A 16,533-nucleotide genomic window follows, 5' to 3' on the forward strand; every position below is an offset into this window, starting at 1 on the left:
TGTCGAACACTCACCCACATCTAGAGGAGGTGGTACTGTTGTCCCATGGGGGACGTTCAGACAGACTTTTCTAGAGAATGTTCCAGAAGACGTGAAGAACAGGAAGGAAATGGAGCTCCTCGAGCTGAAATAGGGGAGCACAACAATGGCAGAGTATGCAACTAGGTTTAAGAACCTTGTCAAGTATTTTCCTCATTATTAGGTGGAAGTTGGGGAGAGGTCCAAATGTGTGAAGTTTATCAATGGCCTTCGACCAGACGTGAAGATGATGGTGAACTCCTACACATGTTGGTTAGTTATGCAAAGTTATGGATATCGTTGCAGTTCACCATCATCTCCACATTTGGTCGGAGGCCATTGATAAACTTCACATATTTGGACCTCTCCCCAGCTTCTACCTGATAATGAGGAAAATATCTTACTAGGTTCTTAAACCTAGTTGCATACTCTGCCATTGTTGTGCTCCCCTATTTCAGCTCAAGGAACTCCATCTCCTTCCTGTTCTTCACGTCTTCTGGAACATTCTCTAGAAAAGTATGTCTGAACGTCCCCTATGGGATAATAGCACCACCTCCTCCAAACGTGGGTGAGTGTTCTTCCATCAGTACTACACCTCATCTGCCAGCATATAAGTATCAAACAACACCTTCTATTGGTCCTGACACTCCGTCACCCGGAAGATCTTCTCAATCTTCCTCGGTCAAGCCTGAACACCCTTAGGATCATAACCCCCTTTGAAGGTAGGTGGGTCATTCCTCTAAAAGAGATCTAAACCATGGTACGCTGCTGCTTCTCCACCACCTCCCTGATTAGCTATGACTTGTGTCAGGTTTTTTAGAACCTCGGTAAGAAGTCGCTTATGTTCATTTCTCGCAGCCATCACTTTCTGTGTCAGGCAAGTAGCAAAACTTTGAGAAATGTACCACCACAACAGAGTAAGTCTCTGAACATAACAAAATAAGGCATACAACAAACACAACAACACATCAAAGTACACAAGGAAACATAGAAAGCTCATAACACACATGGCAGAAAGGTTCGACCTGCTCTGATACCACTAAATGTGACATCCTCTACCCTGCACGCATATACATAATAAAAAAAATATAAATGTAGAACTAATTAAAATTTAATCAAACACATAATATATAAAAATATTTTCAAGGCTAAAAGGTTCACATTCACTTCTCAAGTATCGAAATAGAACTAGCATAAATAAGAAAATCGAATTGTCTTAACTCAAAACAAGATCGCCCAAGCTTATGAAAAAGAATTCAACTAACAATGGAAATCATAAACTACACTTTTCATGGAATTATAACAAGTGAATTAAAAGTCTCATGCCCCAATGTCACATCTATCAAAGCATTTCCTTAAGAAAGGTTAAGCCTCTCCATCTCCAGCATGATCATCATCATAGACTGGCTCACCTGAAACAAAATGACATTCAACCCAAACATAAACACACACCGGGAGTGAGTTATCACATTTCAAATAAAATACGAATAAACAAAGACATAAGCAAATTTCATTAAGTAAACATTTATCACATAGTTCAACTTAATACAATCCTCGTCACTTCACCATGTTATCATTTAAAGTTTACTTTTCAATCACCAATCACATTACACATGAATCAAACATTTGACTTCAAACGTAACAACACTCACCAATTTCAGAATAAAAAATTTACAGGAATTATGTAACAATTATACTAAGACTCAAGCCTATATGCAATGTGATACCATGTCAGTGAAAAATAACATCAGGACGTTCAGGAGTACATAATAAGACACGTCACACAATCGGTATGTTAGGTCACTCTCACTAAGTGAAATCATAAGGTGACCAATTAGGGTCACTATGTTTTGTGAGAATGCTTCAATCATATGATATCAACATAGGCTTATAGGAGTACTCAAACTGAGTGTATTAACCCCCAAGGTTTAGACTCCGAAGAATTCATTAGGATCTCACCTTCCTGATTTAGGTTCAACCCCTAAAACAATTTCTGCATGCAAACACTGTTCATAAGTTATATACCCAAACAATATTTAGTCAATGTGAAATGTTCAATCTCCAATACAACCTAAACAATATCTCAAGAATCTAAGGAGCAAAAAAAAAAAAAACAACTATCTACACACACATGCAATTGGGGAAGTAGAAAGAAGAATCAAGTAGGCCAGAAAAAAAAATATATACCCAAAAGTTAAACACAAGCATATGTTAAACAATAAGTTAAACCCTTCAACTCTTTAATTAGCTGTCGAGTGTTTTGTAGTTAAAAACCTTAAGTTTCAATGAAACATAAAAGCTAATTGAGGAACAAGTTCTCATTAATTTCATAGTTCACATGTCACCCATTGTTCTCTCTTTCTGTCATAGTTGTCAATACCGGCGTAGCGGAGAAGAGCGGCCGACTCCGAAAGTGGGATAGCGGGATAGCTGATAGCGGGATGATCGCTATTTTAACATTTTTTTTATATATGTTAAATAATTAATAATATATATATATATGTTCAAAAACAGATATATATATATATATATATATATATATATATATATATATATATGTATATATATATATATATAAGTTTTTAGTATTATAAAATTATGATATTATTATATTTATTTAATATTATTTCTATATTATTTAATTATTAACATTATTATTATATATGTTTTTTTTTGCTGAATCCCCTAATGGTATATTAAAACGTGAATTTACTGTATAGTGTATACACATGGTAGATAATTGTTAAGGCAGGACAATTTTGGGAGACGTGGTATAAATAGTTGGTGGAGCATGCAGATGCAAGCATTGTCTCTTTCTGGAACATTCAAGTCCCGTCCCTTTCACTCCTTCTTTTACTACTTTTCCTCACACCATAACACATTAATTAACACCAACACACACGCGATCAGAACATGAAGAAGATAAAAGAAAAACATCATACACACAAGACCATAATACGCAATTCATTCATTCTTCCTCTCTCTCTCTCTCTTTCTTCTGTGTCAAAGTTTTTTTTGTGGAAAAGAAAAGAATAGGTTTCTCGTTTTGTCTCTGACCCCTTTTTTCTGCCACCTTCACTTCATTCACCCTTTTCCATTTTCATTTAATTTCTCGCTCTTCTCTTTTCTTTTCTTCTCTTTTTCTTTTTTCCTTTCCTCTATCTACCTTCTGATGCTACGAACCTGGTGTTGTTTGTTGTGGTTGTTCTGCATGGTGGGTACCTTGATTTTCCCAATGGGCATCTGGAAAAGGAGGGTTCGCTTTGAAGTTGCGACGCTACACACATGTCCATCACGGATGGGTGCCACTCCGCTCCGCTCCGCCGCTATAGCGGCCACTATTGACAACTATGCTTTTTGTGTATGCATGTCTCTCTTACATAAGTATATGTAACAGACTCTGCTTAGGTCAATTGGTTGCGGACAATTGTGGATAGGTGGTAAAGCCTCTGTAGCTAGTTATGTTTGCAGCCTTAACTCTCCCCAAGAAACATGACATGAAAACATTTCTAATATAATAAAGAAAGTGGGAAAAACTAGAGAGAGGTTGTTGGATTGCTTTTAAAGAAATGTAATTAATAATTAATTAGTGTTATTGTTATAGCCTTTTTTTATAAAGTTATAAATGAATTGAATTTAGTGGAAGAAGTTAGTCTCTCACAATGTGATAGATCACTAAGGTTTGAATCCCGTGTGTTATTAGTAATCTGATAATGTGACATATGACTAAGCTACTTTATACCTTTTTCTAAATCAAACACATAATTTTCTTGTGTCTTTACAATGTCAAGAATGTTAGCAACATTATATACTATACTAACACTTAAATATGTTAGTTTAGCCTATACATCATTATAAGATCATAAGACAATATACCATTATTTGTATCTTTTTTTCCTTTGTTTGCGGTCTTCCCAAACAAACATACCAATTATGTTTCCCTATGCTCATAATCTTTATTTTTATTTTGTTCTTCCATATTTAGGAGAATTCGGTTTGGATGAAGAGAAAAGTGTAGCTACTCTAAGAGAACCCTTAGAAGACATCATTAGAGACATTAACAACTCTCATCAACCACTTGAATTGGTTGTTAGTTGTCCAAGTTTAAGGACTCGTTTTCACTAGAACAAGTTTTTTAATAAGATCAATTAAACACCTACAGTATTTTCCTCCAAGTTGTGTGCCAAATATAACAATTCTGTAAATCAAAAGCATTAAAGAAAATCACAAAATACACATTCAGGGAGCCTAAAGGTCATTTTATTTGACAAATATTTCTATTTTTAATTTTTCCTTCAAGTACAAAGGTTTTAAAAAATGGTATGTGACCACAGTTTCAGCCGAAACATCAAGGTTTATGAGTTATTCATGACCTTAACATGCATTGGCCGCATTTGTCTTCAATTTCCCACAATATCAAGAATAGTGATGAAATTGCAACTGTGACTACAATTTCAAATTGTATTTTTCTAATAATAAGTCACATAATTTATAATTGTATGGAATAAAATAAAAGTAAAACAACACATTTATAAGAATTATTGAAAATTATTTTCTCAAAGTAAAGATGCCCTAAGTTTCACGAATCAATGCATTTGTTTTCAAGTAATTTTCTCTAATCACAAATAATAATACTTGTGCCTCAAAATTCTTTGTGAGCAAGGATATCCTCTGCTTTAATGTCTCTATGAATGATTCACCCATGACAAATCTCATGAAGATAAAAAAAGACCTAGCTCAAATAGAACTTGATGTTCTATTTTTTGAAGTCCCTCTATTCAAAGTTTAACTACTATTAGTTGTCCATCTTGGAGGCTACCCTTGTAAGCATCAGCTAGGCACCTCTTCCAATCATATTCTTTATAAGTAATCGGAAGAGAAAATTCTGCCAAATCAAATTGGTATTCTTTTTCAAAAAGAAATGGTATAGTTGTTGAGAATTAGGAACAACATTTTAAAGAAAAGAACAAAAGACACACGAAAGGATACCGAGGTTTAGCAATTTTCCCGTGTCCCCGAGAGCATAACAAATGTATATTTCATATTAAATAGAAATAGAGTTACAACCTATATATAAAGCGTACATTACATGTGATGCAAGCTCCATTGGAGCTTGTAGGCCTAGGATCTTCTTCATCAATGGATTCCTTTGCTTCTTGGAAGATGAATGGCAGCGGAATGGAGAAAGGGAAAGAGAGAGGGGGGAGCACGAAATTGAAGGAAGAAAAAGGGAGAGAAGTTGAACTTTGAGTTGTGTCTCACAAGACTCTCATTCATCAAAGTTACAACAAGTGTTACACATGCTTCTATTTATAGACTAGGTAGCTTCCTTGAGAAGCTTTCTTGAGAAAACTTCCTTGAGAAGCTTCTTTGAGAAAACTTCCTTGAGAAGCTAGAGCTTAGCTACACACACCCCTCTCATAACTAAGCTCACCTCCTTGAGAAGCTTCCTTAAGAAGATTCCTAAAGAAGCTTGAGCTTAACTACACATACCTCTCTAATAGCTAAGCTCACCTCCTTGAGATGAGAAGCTAGAGCTTAGCTACACACCCCCTATAATAGCTAAGCTCACCCCCATGACAAAAAAACATGAAAATACAAAAAAAAAGTCCTTATTACAAAGACAACTCAAAATGCCCCGAAATACAAGGCTAAAACCCTATACTACTAGAATGGTCAAAATACAAGGCCTAGACGAAGGAAAAACCTATTCTAATATTTACAAAGATAAGCGGGCTCATACTTAGCCCATGGGCTCGAAATCTACCCTAAGGCTCATGAGAACCCTAGGGCCTTTCCTTGGATCTCTAGCCCAATCTACTTGGAGTCTTCTAGCCAATGCCCTTGCGGGGTAGGATTGCATCAACATGTTTACAAAATTACCCCTATTCAAAACAAAATGAGTCATGCATAACAATACTCCCAAGCAGCATCCACATATAACAAATACTTTCAAATGAACTCAATCAAATTATACAACAACCAAGCCTTTTTTTTACTAGTTGGGGCAAAATGATTAACTCCAATGATAATTTTTCTCTACGTCCAACAATTGGACTACCCAATGGGGGCTCTTACAAGTCCTATATATACATGCCTAAACAAACCTAAAGCAAGTTCTATCATCCTTTTTACAATAGTTGTTACCTTAAATTTCTCTCTTGTTCATTCATTTTTTTCTACTCTTATCTTGTCTAGTATATCCAATCTTGCAAGGCAACATTACATTATTCGTGTATTTGGTTGGATGTTAGAAGCTCTTGATGCACGTCAATTTGAAAATATATAATACATGCTTCTACTTTATTGTCACAATCTTGACATCAATTTATTATTTACTTGTACATATGAATCTGAGATGTTAAAGCAAACACAACCTATAATTTATTAATTATAATTCTATCTTGTTTGGTTTGTCCTCTAATCCTAATCCTAATTCTTATGAAAATATATTATAATTTTCTAAATACTTGAAATACAGTTGGTCTAAAAAATAGTGCTAGACTACAAACCATTGCTAAAATTGTTAGTTGCATTTCTCAAGTTAGAGAGACTGAAATTCACCAAAGTTTTGGAACTGTATGGATTACAATGAACAAAATTTTCTCCAATGCTTTTGATTTTTGGAATTGATATGTTTGGCATACAACTTGGGAAAAAGATGGTAAGTGCTTAATTGATCTTATTTTCTATGGTTTAAAAAGTTTCCTCCAATGAAACTAAGTCCTTAAGCTTGGACAACTAACAACCAATTTAGGTGGTTGATGAGAGTTATCAGTGTCTATAATGTCTTCTAAGAATTTTCTTTTAGTCATAACCACACTTTTCTCTTTCTCCAAATCAAATTCTCCTGAGTCTAGTAGAGCAAAATAAAAATGAACATTATGAGCATAAGGAAAGATAGTTGGTATGATTGGTAGGAAAGAAAGTAAACAAAGGGAGAAAAAGATACAAACAACGGTATATTTTCTTATGATCTTATAATGGTGTGTAGGCTAAACTAACATGTTTCAATGCCAATATAGTGTATAATGGTGCTAACGTTCTTGACATTGTAAAGACACAAGAAAATTATGTGTTTAATTTAGAAAAAAGGTATGAAGTAGCTTAGTCATATGTCACATTGTGGGATTATTAATTATAAGGGGATTCAAACCTTAGTGATCTGTTACTTTGTGTAGGACTAACTTCTTCCACTAAGTTCAACTTATTTATAATCTCACATGTATTTAATTGTCCTACACTGTGACAAACTAAGTTACTTTATTCTTTTTTTCTAAATCAAACACATGATTTTCTTGTCTTCATAGAGTCAAGAATGATAGCACCATTATATACTATACTAGCACCAAAACACGTTAGTTTAAGATCAAAAGAAAATTTGTCGTTATTTGTGTATTTTTTTTCCTTTGTTTATTTTTTCCCAACAAAACATAGCAATTATCTTTTCCTATGCTCGTGATGTTCACTTTTATTCTTCTCTACTAGACCCTGGAGAATTCAATTTGGAGAAAGAGAAAAGTGTGGTTACTCTAAGAGAACTCTTTGAAGACAACATTAGAGACACTCACAACTCTCATCAACCACCTGAATTGTCGTTATTTATCCAAGCTTAAGGACTCGGTTTCACTGGAGAAAGTTTTCTAAACTATGGAAAATAAGATCAATCAAGAACCCACCATATTATCCCAAACATAACAAATCCTAATTGCAAAAACATTTGTGAAAATTCGGTTCTATGTAATCCATATAGTTCCAAAACTTTGGTGAATTCCAGTCTCTCTTACCTGAGAAATGCAACCAACAATTTTAGCAATAGTTTATAGTCTAGCCCTAGCTTTAAGAACAATTATATTTCAAGTATTTCAGTAAATAATTTATTTTCATTAGAATTAGAATTAGAGGACATGCCAAACAATATAAAATTATAATTAGGAAATTATAACTTATGTTTGGTTTAATGTCTCAGATTCACGTCTACAAGTAAATTCATGTCAAAATTGTAACAATAACATAAATGCAAATATTATATGTTTTCGAATTGGCGTGCGTCAAGAGCTTCTAATGGCCAACCAAACAAACGAATAATATAGTATTGTCTTGCATGAGTGGATATACTAGACAAGTTAAAATTAGAAATGAACGCACTACATTGTAATCCTCTATGTTATTTAACTTAAACCAAGGTTAACTAAAAAAGAAAAATAACTATTAGTATCTTAGTTTATTTTCGTTATAATTAGAGTAATGCAATGTTTTAGGTTGCATACTTACCTGAAGTTAAGGAATAAGCAACAAAACATAAAATTCAAAACATAATAATATTTATCTACAACTATAACATTTATTATCTTATCTCATTTTTTGATAGTATGAGAGTACACATTTTTTAAAACAATAGGGTAAATCCAATGATATTACTTCCTTCTTCTTCTCCTTCTTTTTCTTCTTCATATAATACCTTAGGAGAAAGTTTGCTAGACTAAACGGTTGGATTTTTCCTGTTGCTGAACAATGTATTCCTATTCTTAATCAACTATTTCCTAGTCATGATCAACATATTCCTACTCTTACTCTTGGATTCAATCAAGATATTCTTGCTTAGACATTGCAATGGGGTGGGACAGGGACGAATATTGTCTCCCCAATTCCCGACCCCGACTCCGACTCCCCAACATGTCCCATACCCATACCCGATATCTGACGGATTAAAATAAATACCTAGATCCATTGTCTGTTCCTGATTCGAGCATTCTTCAACAAGGAAAGCTGATGCCTAGCGTAATGGTTTTTACTCAACCTAACCTCTTGAGTTTCTAACGGGGCGTCGATCTCTCTTCAGATGAAGAGAATGAAGGATGAGCTTTTGGTGGATTGGTATATTGGAGACCATAGTCTTCTTATAAAGTGTTAGCCTAAAAGGGTTTTTATTATCCCCTTATGGGTCAACACTAGAATCGCACATACACACCTGGAAATTGGAAAAGTCATAGACTAAAAAATTAAAAGTCATCCAGTAAATCAAAATGCAAATCAAGAAAGTCATAAAGTGAAAAATCACAAACTTAGAAAACAGAATCATATATGCAAATCCAGTAATAAACCTCCATTTTATTTTGCACCTTTATGGAAGGGCAATGATGTGGAGGATGAAGGTGAAAGGAAAGTGAATCGAGAGAGGGAGATGATGGAGGGGGGAGGGTGAGAGCGAACTAGGAGAATAATGTTTTGGGATAGACATCAACTTTCATAAAATTTATAAGAAAATGGGGAATTCAATTATTAAAAAAAAGCACAAGAATTACAAGATCGAGAAAGTTTCTCGTATGTCATGCAATGCAATTGGAAACTCCATTGTGCTTTACATGGCACTACAATCGGGACAAAGCTAAGCTATTTGACATGTTGCAGAAAGCAGCGAAGGTGCTAAGCTCCCTGCGAAGGAGATAGCATCCTTGATTTCATGCAACAACCAAGAATCATTAATTATGCTAAGAACACTATATCAAAGGAATAAATAAACAAAGCACACAACACCACAATAAACCAAATCAAAGTTTTAGTTTTTTCCTTCTTTTCGTAAAGTCTAAATCCAAAAATTCACTATTAGAAAATAGACTTTTAACATCGGTTGTTTTTTACTTCCTACATCGGTTAAAAAACCGATGTTAATTTTATCAACGTTAACATCGGTTTTCAAAAAACTGATGTTAACATACACTACACAACATCGGTTATTACGAAAACCGATGTAATATATTAAGAAATATGCAAAAAAAAAGTGCAAAAACAACATCGGTTTTGATAAAAACTGATGTTATAAGATGCATAACAACATCAATTCTTAAAAAAAACGATGTTCAATTATGTATTTTGAAACATTTTTTACATCGGTGTTCTTAAAACCGATGTAAAAGTGCCCTTATAACATCGGTTTTAGGCCTAACCGATGTAGAAAGTGCATATACAACATCCGTTTTTGTCACAATCGATGTTATAAGGACACTTTCTACATCGGTTTTAAAACAACCGATGTTATAAGGGCACTTTCTACATCGGTTTTAAAACAACCGATGTTGTTTTTTATAAAAAAAAAAAACAAAAAATATTTTATTTGTTTTATAATAAACCAAAGAATCAATTTATAAAAAATATATTAATTTTAAATTAAAATATTTTAAAATTATTATTTTCATTACAATATCACATTACTTACAATCTCAATATTAATCTAGAAACAAATTTAAATGATAATTATCAAACTATAAGATATAAATATTACTTATTTTCAACTTACATATATATCTTAACAAAATAAGTGAATCCAAGTTGGGGTTTTGGATGCAATGGAGTGGAATTTATTCCATTCTAGTTTAACAATCCAAATTTCATTTCATCCTGCTCTATTGTTTCACTTTCCCCAAATCCAACCACTTTTTTTTGTTAATAATTTGGGTGCTAAAAGATAGATCAAAGAAGTGGATACAAGAAGGATGTAGACACAAAAATGAAATGAACTTCTATGACAAACGCCAAGGCAGGAAGCAACTAGGTGAGGGATATGCCTAGGTAACAAATCAAAGAATTAAAACTTGGTTCTTTTTTTAATTGGTAAAACTTGGTTCTTATTTATAGCTTGCAAATTGCAAACATGTAATACTCAGTTTGGTACAACAAACGAGAAATATGACAAATACTCAGAAGAGAGCATGTTACCTAAGTTTTAGATACATAGGACCAAATTTTTTTCCATGAGCTAATCAGTTCTTGTATGAGCAGAAAAATGTCCTCCTTCCATGATTCTTTCAACTGTAGGTCCCACTTCGTGGACGAATTTGAAGGATTCCGAGAGTCGATTGAGAAGGTTCGTCAATGCAATTACCTCATTCCTTTGCAGCTGCAACTGAAAGATCATCAAGTTAGATACTAGGCTTGAATATCTTATGACGTTAAATTACTATCTTATGACGAATTTGACGACTTCTATATTATTAGTTAGTCTGAGTAGAATATTACTAGGCTTGAATATCTTATGACGTTAAATTACTTTCTTAAAAATTGAAATAAAACTAAATTATATCTCAGGAGCTTAGGAGTGTAAGCGGAGGATGTGAATCTACTAAATCAAATTCAATCCAATTAAAATTTTATAAGCTAGGTTAAGTTTTTTTTAGTGTACAAAATTATAATTAATTTAGTAATGGATTCACGAGTTGTAAATCTGACTTAACTCAATTACGTAATAATAATATATTAATTGTCTAATTCTATGTATCATGTATAAAATTTAAATGATTATTTTATTATTGTTGGTTTGACTTTTCAGTATTGTGATATGTAAAACAGTTATATATTTTATGGATACTAAAACTATGATTATAAAATAGTTGTATGTTTTATGACTACTAACGATGAGTTATATATAGAATAGTTTTATGAATACTATATAACTTTTAGTATTTGGAGAAGTATTGTTTGTGTGTTACATGAACTGTAGTTGAATTATAAGAATTAAAAAAAATTGAAGTAATATTAATTTTGAGGTTTTTAATTAGTCATTATTAATAAATAAAGTTTAATATATTAGTAGGTTCTTAAATTTTTTGAAAAATTTGAGTTTGTTATTTAAATTAATAAAATGTAATTAAGTTATTGATTTTGTAAAAAAATTGTAATTGGGTCCTTGAAAATAATTTATGATGACTTAAAATCGTTAGAAAAATAATGTTTTGTGTCAAATTTACTAACTCTAAAAATTTAATTATAAAAATTGTACGTAGAAAATTAAGGACCTAATTATAATTTTTTTAATTTAAGAATCTGATTAAAAAAATTCTAAAACTTTGAAGACCTACTTATCTATTAAACTTAAAAATGACAATAGATGTTAGGGGTGATGAAATATAATAATTGAGGGTTTAAGATTATCTATGAGATTCTTTCAGACAAATTTTGAAAATTGTTTACAATGGCTGATTAAGGATCGAAGAGAGTCATGCTATTTTATGACTATAAAAGAGTTTTGATGAGTCATGCTTGTAATAATTATATATAAATAATTTTGAAAAACATGAAGGGCAACAATAATGGATTATAAAATTATTTTATAGTTGATCGGTAGATTTTAAAAACTCAAAAAAAAATATCACCCTTCAACCTTGAACCTTGTCTGATAATAATTTGAAATTTTACATAGAATAAATTGTTGATAATAATTAATTAATAATTTTGAAGAATAAAATTTTATGAAAAAGAAACCGTGAACACAAAATAGTAAATAGTTATTACCTGATGACGATTGTCTTCGTCTACAGGCAACTCTGACCTCACTCTTTCACATTCTCTTCCTTCAAATGGTGACCAAATCAATTATGAGCCTTTTCACGTTGCTTGTAAAATCGTCTCCATTACCACTCGAGTTCGAATCACACATGAAAAATATTAAGTTAACAAAAAAATATCAAGAAATTATTTTGAAAAAGAATTAAGAAAAAATGGGTGAAAGGAATTAATTAAATAATTTGAACTGAAACCATTCAATAATTAAATAAATTGAAAAGGATAAGGAAGTATTGAAACAATATTATAAAAAGTGCAGGTGTCCTTAAAAAATTGAAAATGCTTTCCTTCAATAATATTACACAAAAGGTATTGTGGAATATGGAGGAAGCTAGAAAGATATATAATAATATAGAAATGAATTGTATGCATTGTGCAGATACAAGTAAAAGGACATATGAAGATATATAATATAGCTTACCCCATAATCAACATTTCTCACATCCTACACAATCCATCAATGCACTGCATTCCACAAAATAACATTCCATTGCCAATGAGATAAATCAAAAGTGTAAGTTGAATCAGTAATAGAATAATAAATGGAGAACAAGTAAAAGGAGTGGTCATTTAGTTGTCTTATGTTCAGATTAGATCAGCAATCAAAGAGTCCAGATAAACCAAACCAATTTAGCATCCATCAGTATGTGGAAAACTCAAAATGAAAAGAAAAACCATATTGTAGGACTAAAAATATCAATGATGGGATTTTAGATAGAATCCAACCTATATATACTATGATTCCTTCCACAAAAATGGTTTTGTAAGCATTACTACGAATCATTGGTAATCAATTGTCATTTTTTAGCAGTATGATGCATGCTTACAAGAGACTAAGCCACAACAAAGCCCTGCAAGTTATTAATGGATAATATTTAGCTAGACAGAGCTCAGTCCACTTCCACTAGTTTGAAGTAATACCTGATGTTTCTAAATTGTTGTTGAATTTTCTGTTTTAGCTCAGGTCCACTTTGGCCTTTCCACAAATTGGCTTCATCAAATGGAATTGGACATGCAGCTTGAAGCTTGGGGTTGTAAAGTAGCTATTTTATCAAGGATTGTGTTGTAAGGTCCTCATTGGGGTTACCAGTATCATACTCTGCCTGTTCCAGATAATCTAAAGCCTAAAGAGGAATGTGGATTGCATTAACTAACAAGTATTTCTAAAAAAAAAATAGCAAGATTGATTCGTATATACATGCACAATTTGTGAACTTAGACCATCACAATTTATACTCACTTTGGTTACTGCTCGCAGAACAAAGAGAAAAGTGAAATACAAATTTCTGACATGATCAGGGTATCTTAGGACTCGGTCATACATCAAAGTAAGATTTTGTCCCCACTGGAATAATAAAAAGGAAAGAAAGAAATTAGATATTGAAATACATTTTTCTCAAGTTCATAGTGAAATGTATTAGAGTAACATGGGTGTGCCAGTATGCCAAAAAAAAATGCAGGTGGCTTGAAAATGAGCTACATCCAAATTATTTTAGTAAATAGAAAGATCAATAACTTAATTTTACAAGGTCCATAATACTCTAAGAAAATCAAATTAATTAAAACTTTTAGGCTGTGAAACAAAAATCAAACAGCGGTCTATCTACATGCTCAAATATGCAATAACTGTATTAATTCATCAAAAGCAATACAAATATTCCTTTCAAACAAAAAACAAGCTATTGCAGAAAAGAGGAATGGGAGATTTACCAAATTTGTAGCTTCATCAAGTAGATAATCAAAAGCTATATGAATTGATATGGAGGAGTGAAGACCAGATATCAATTTATACAAAATCTTTTCCTCTTGGCATAACTCTTGATACGAATCTACAAAAGACAATTTTTTTGTAATTAAACGGCTACTTTTATGAACAATTTAACGATATCTTTCACTAAAAGAAACAGACGATAAGAACATGACCAATATCCAATCTATCAAAAACAAGAAACATTAGATGATTAAAAAAATAATGCATAGAGATAAAGATAGGGTAATCATTTGCATTCAAAGCTATTGGTCTGCCAAATATCAATGTTAGACAAAATGAAAGGTACCACCAAACTCCTCTGCTCAACTTCGAAACCAAGACATTTCTCTATGATTTCCTCCACCAATGCTTGAGTTAGGTCATCACCGTCCTCAGTTTTCGCATACCGCCTCAGATCCAGAGGATCCCTCACCATCTCCAACTATAATCATAATGAAATTCACATATAATCTACTAATAAAGATAAAAAATCATAAGTCAAAATTCCCTAAATTATTCCATAGAACAAAAATCACTTTTTTTTTAACTTTTTTCTTAGACTTCAGAAAAAAAAATAACAATAAAAAAATATAGTAGCACAACTAGACTTCTTAATTCAGGGGTTTTCCACAAGCTGGGGAAGAAATTCCATGGCAGAAGCGCTTAGCTTTAAGGCCCCATATGAGTTTTGTAAGCTTGCTAACAAATCCTTGGTACTCGCTGGAATTTCCAAATCCAAACAAACAACACCCCCATCAGTAATTCTCGTCACAAGCAATTTCACAAGGGGAAATAATATAAATAAATAAATAAAAGGTTATACCTTTTTTAGGTTCTATTTTTCCACCAATTCCAACGGTGGAATCAGCATAAGCACGTTTCTCCTTCGAGAACTTGCTCAAGAGGCTGCAAGCATGAGAAAAGGTGGCTCAAGAGGCCGCAATCTTCGCCGGGAGGGAGGCGAATGGCGTCGAGATCGAGAGTGGAGAGATCGACGCATAGACGTAGCGCGGTGTCCTCGATCTCCTTTGTTACCATGATGTCTGCCATGATTGTAGCAAGCATAGTGTTATCATTATGGAGGCAGATGGCAATGCGAGAGAGGATTTGGTTTCTAGGGTTTTCTCCAGTTTCAAAATGCAAAAAAGATGTGTCACATGGTGTGTAAGGATTCTGTTTTGCTCTTCCTTTGTAGGAGTCTTTTTTTTATATATATATTTTATGTAGGTGTCTCTTTTTACATATATTTTATGTAGTATAAGTTTAGTGAGTTTGCAGTAAAAAAGTATAGTGAATTTTATATTTATTATTTTAAGAATTATCTTTTAAATGTATGATTTTTTATTATTTGTAAAAATTAAATTTATATTTTATTTAGGTGGTTGTAAAAATATATTTTAAGGAATTTTGTGATGTATGTTTTTAGAATAATAAAAAATTAGATAGGTTAAATTTATTTTTTCATTGAAATAAATTATTTAAATAAATAAAATATTATAACTAAGTTAAAAATTTTATATTTTCTATAAAATAAATAATCTTAATTTTTTAAATAATAAATTATATATATTTAATTTACCGTTAATTATATCCATAAGTAAAAGTAGTCGTAGGTATAAGTTTGTAGAGATTTTAAAATATAATGATAATTTAATATTTACTTATTGAATGATGACAAATATCTCATAAAATATACTTTTTAAATATTTATTAGACATTTTGATAATAAATAATATATACATTGTCTATATAAATGTTTTTGTATGATAAATTTTTTATTTTTATAATAATAAAATAAAATATATTAATAATAAATTTTAATTTTTTGATGATATAATTGTTTTTACCAACATTTTATAAAAATTCTATAAAAGTTAAACTCTACTATTAAAAACAATTTTTTTTCAAATGAACTAATATGAAATAATTAATATAAATGTGTGTTATATTTAAATGATAATCATGAAATAATAAAATTAAAATTACATAATTTATTTTAAAAATTTAGTTTAATTTTTAAATGCTTACCTTTTCAATTTGTTATTATTTATTAATTATTATATTTTTAAATTAAAATATAATTAATAACTCAATATATGATTTTTTTATGAATATATAAATAATTTTAAAAAGAGTTTATATTAACATCGGTTATTCTAAAACCGATGTTGTAAGTGCTTATACGACATCGGTTTTAAAATAACCCATGTTAAAATCGCATTGAATGAAGTTGTTAACATCGGTTATTTGAAAAATCGATGTTGTAAGTGTTTGACGACATCGGTTTTCAGATAACCGATGTTGTAGGTACTTGACGACATCGGTTTTCAAATAACCGATGTTAACATGATGATGTTAAAACTTATTTTTTTAGTAGTGATTGGACCACACCACAAAAGACTAAATTGAAGTTTCAATTTTCTTGT

The 16,533-nt window shown here is 31.6% G+C and overlaps 1 long non-coding RNA gene across 9 annotated transcripts; it reads right to left on the reverse strand.

The window, feature by feature from the left end:
* Positions 1–1,147: 1,147 nt before the first annotated feature.
* On the reverse strand, positions 1,148–15,299 carry LOC114418790. 9 transcript variants are annotated; one of them, XR_003668100.1, is made up of 8 exons: positions 14,931–15,299; positions 14,415–14,827; positions 14,068–14,186; positions 13,598–13,702; positions 13,279–13,481; positions 12,307–12,822; positions 10,735–10,921; positions 1,148–1,430 (listed from the first exon to the last, which is right to left on the reverse strand). It is a non-coding gene; the product is annotated as an uncharacterized LOC114418790 (long non-coding RNA). The 9 variants fall into 9 exon arrangements; XR_003668099.1 differs by lacking the exon at positions 1,148–1,430 and adding an exon at positions 4,644–4,903; XR_003668098.1 differs by lacking the exon at positions 1,148–1,430 and adding an exon at positions 8,330–8,989.
* Positions 15,300–16,533: the final 1,234 nt, after the last annotated feature.

Source organism: Glycine soja, chromosome 7 (assembly GCF_004193775.1).
Source record: "Glycine soja cultivar W05 chromosome 7, ASM419377v2, whole genome shotgun sequence".
In the NCBI taxonomy this organism is placed as follows: domain Eukaryota; kingdom Viridiplantae; phylum Streptophyta; class Magnoliopsida; order Fabales; family Fabaceae; genus Glycine; species Glycine soja.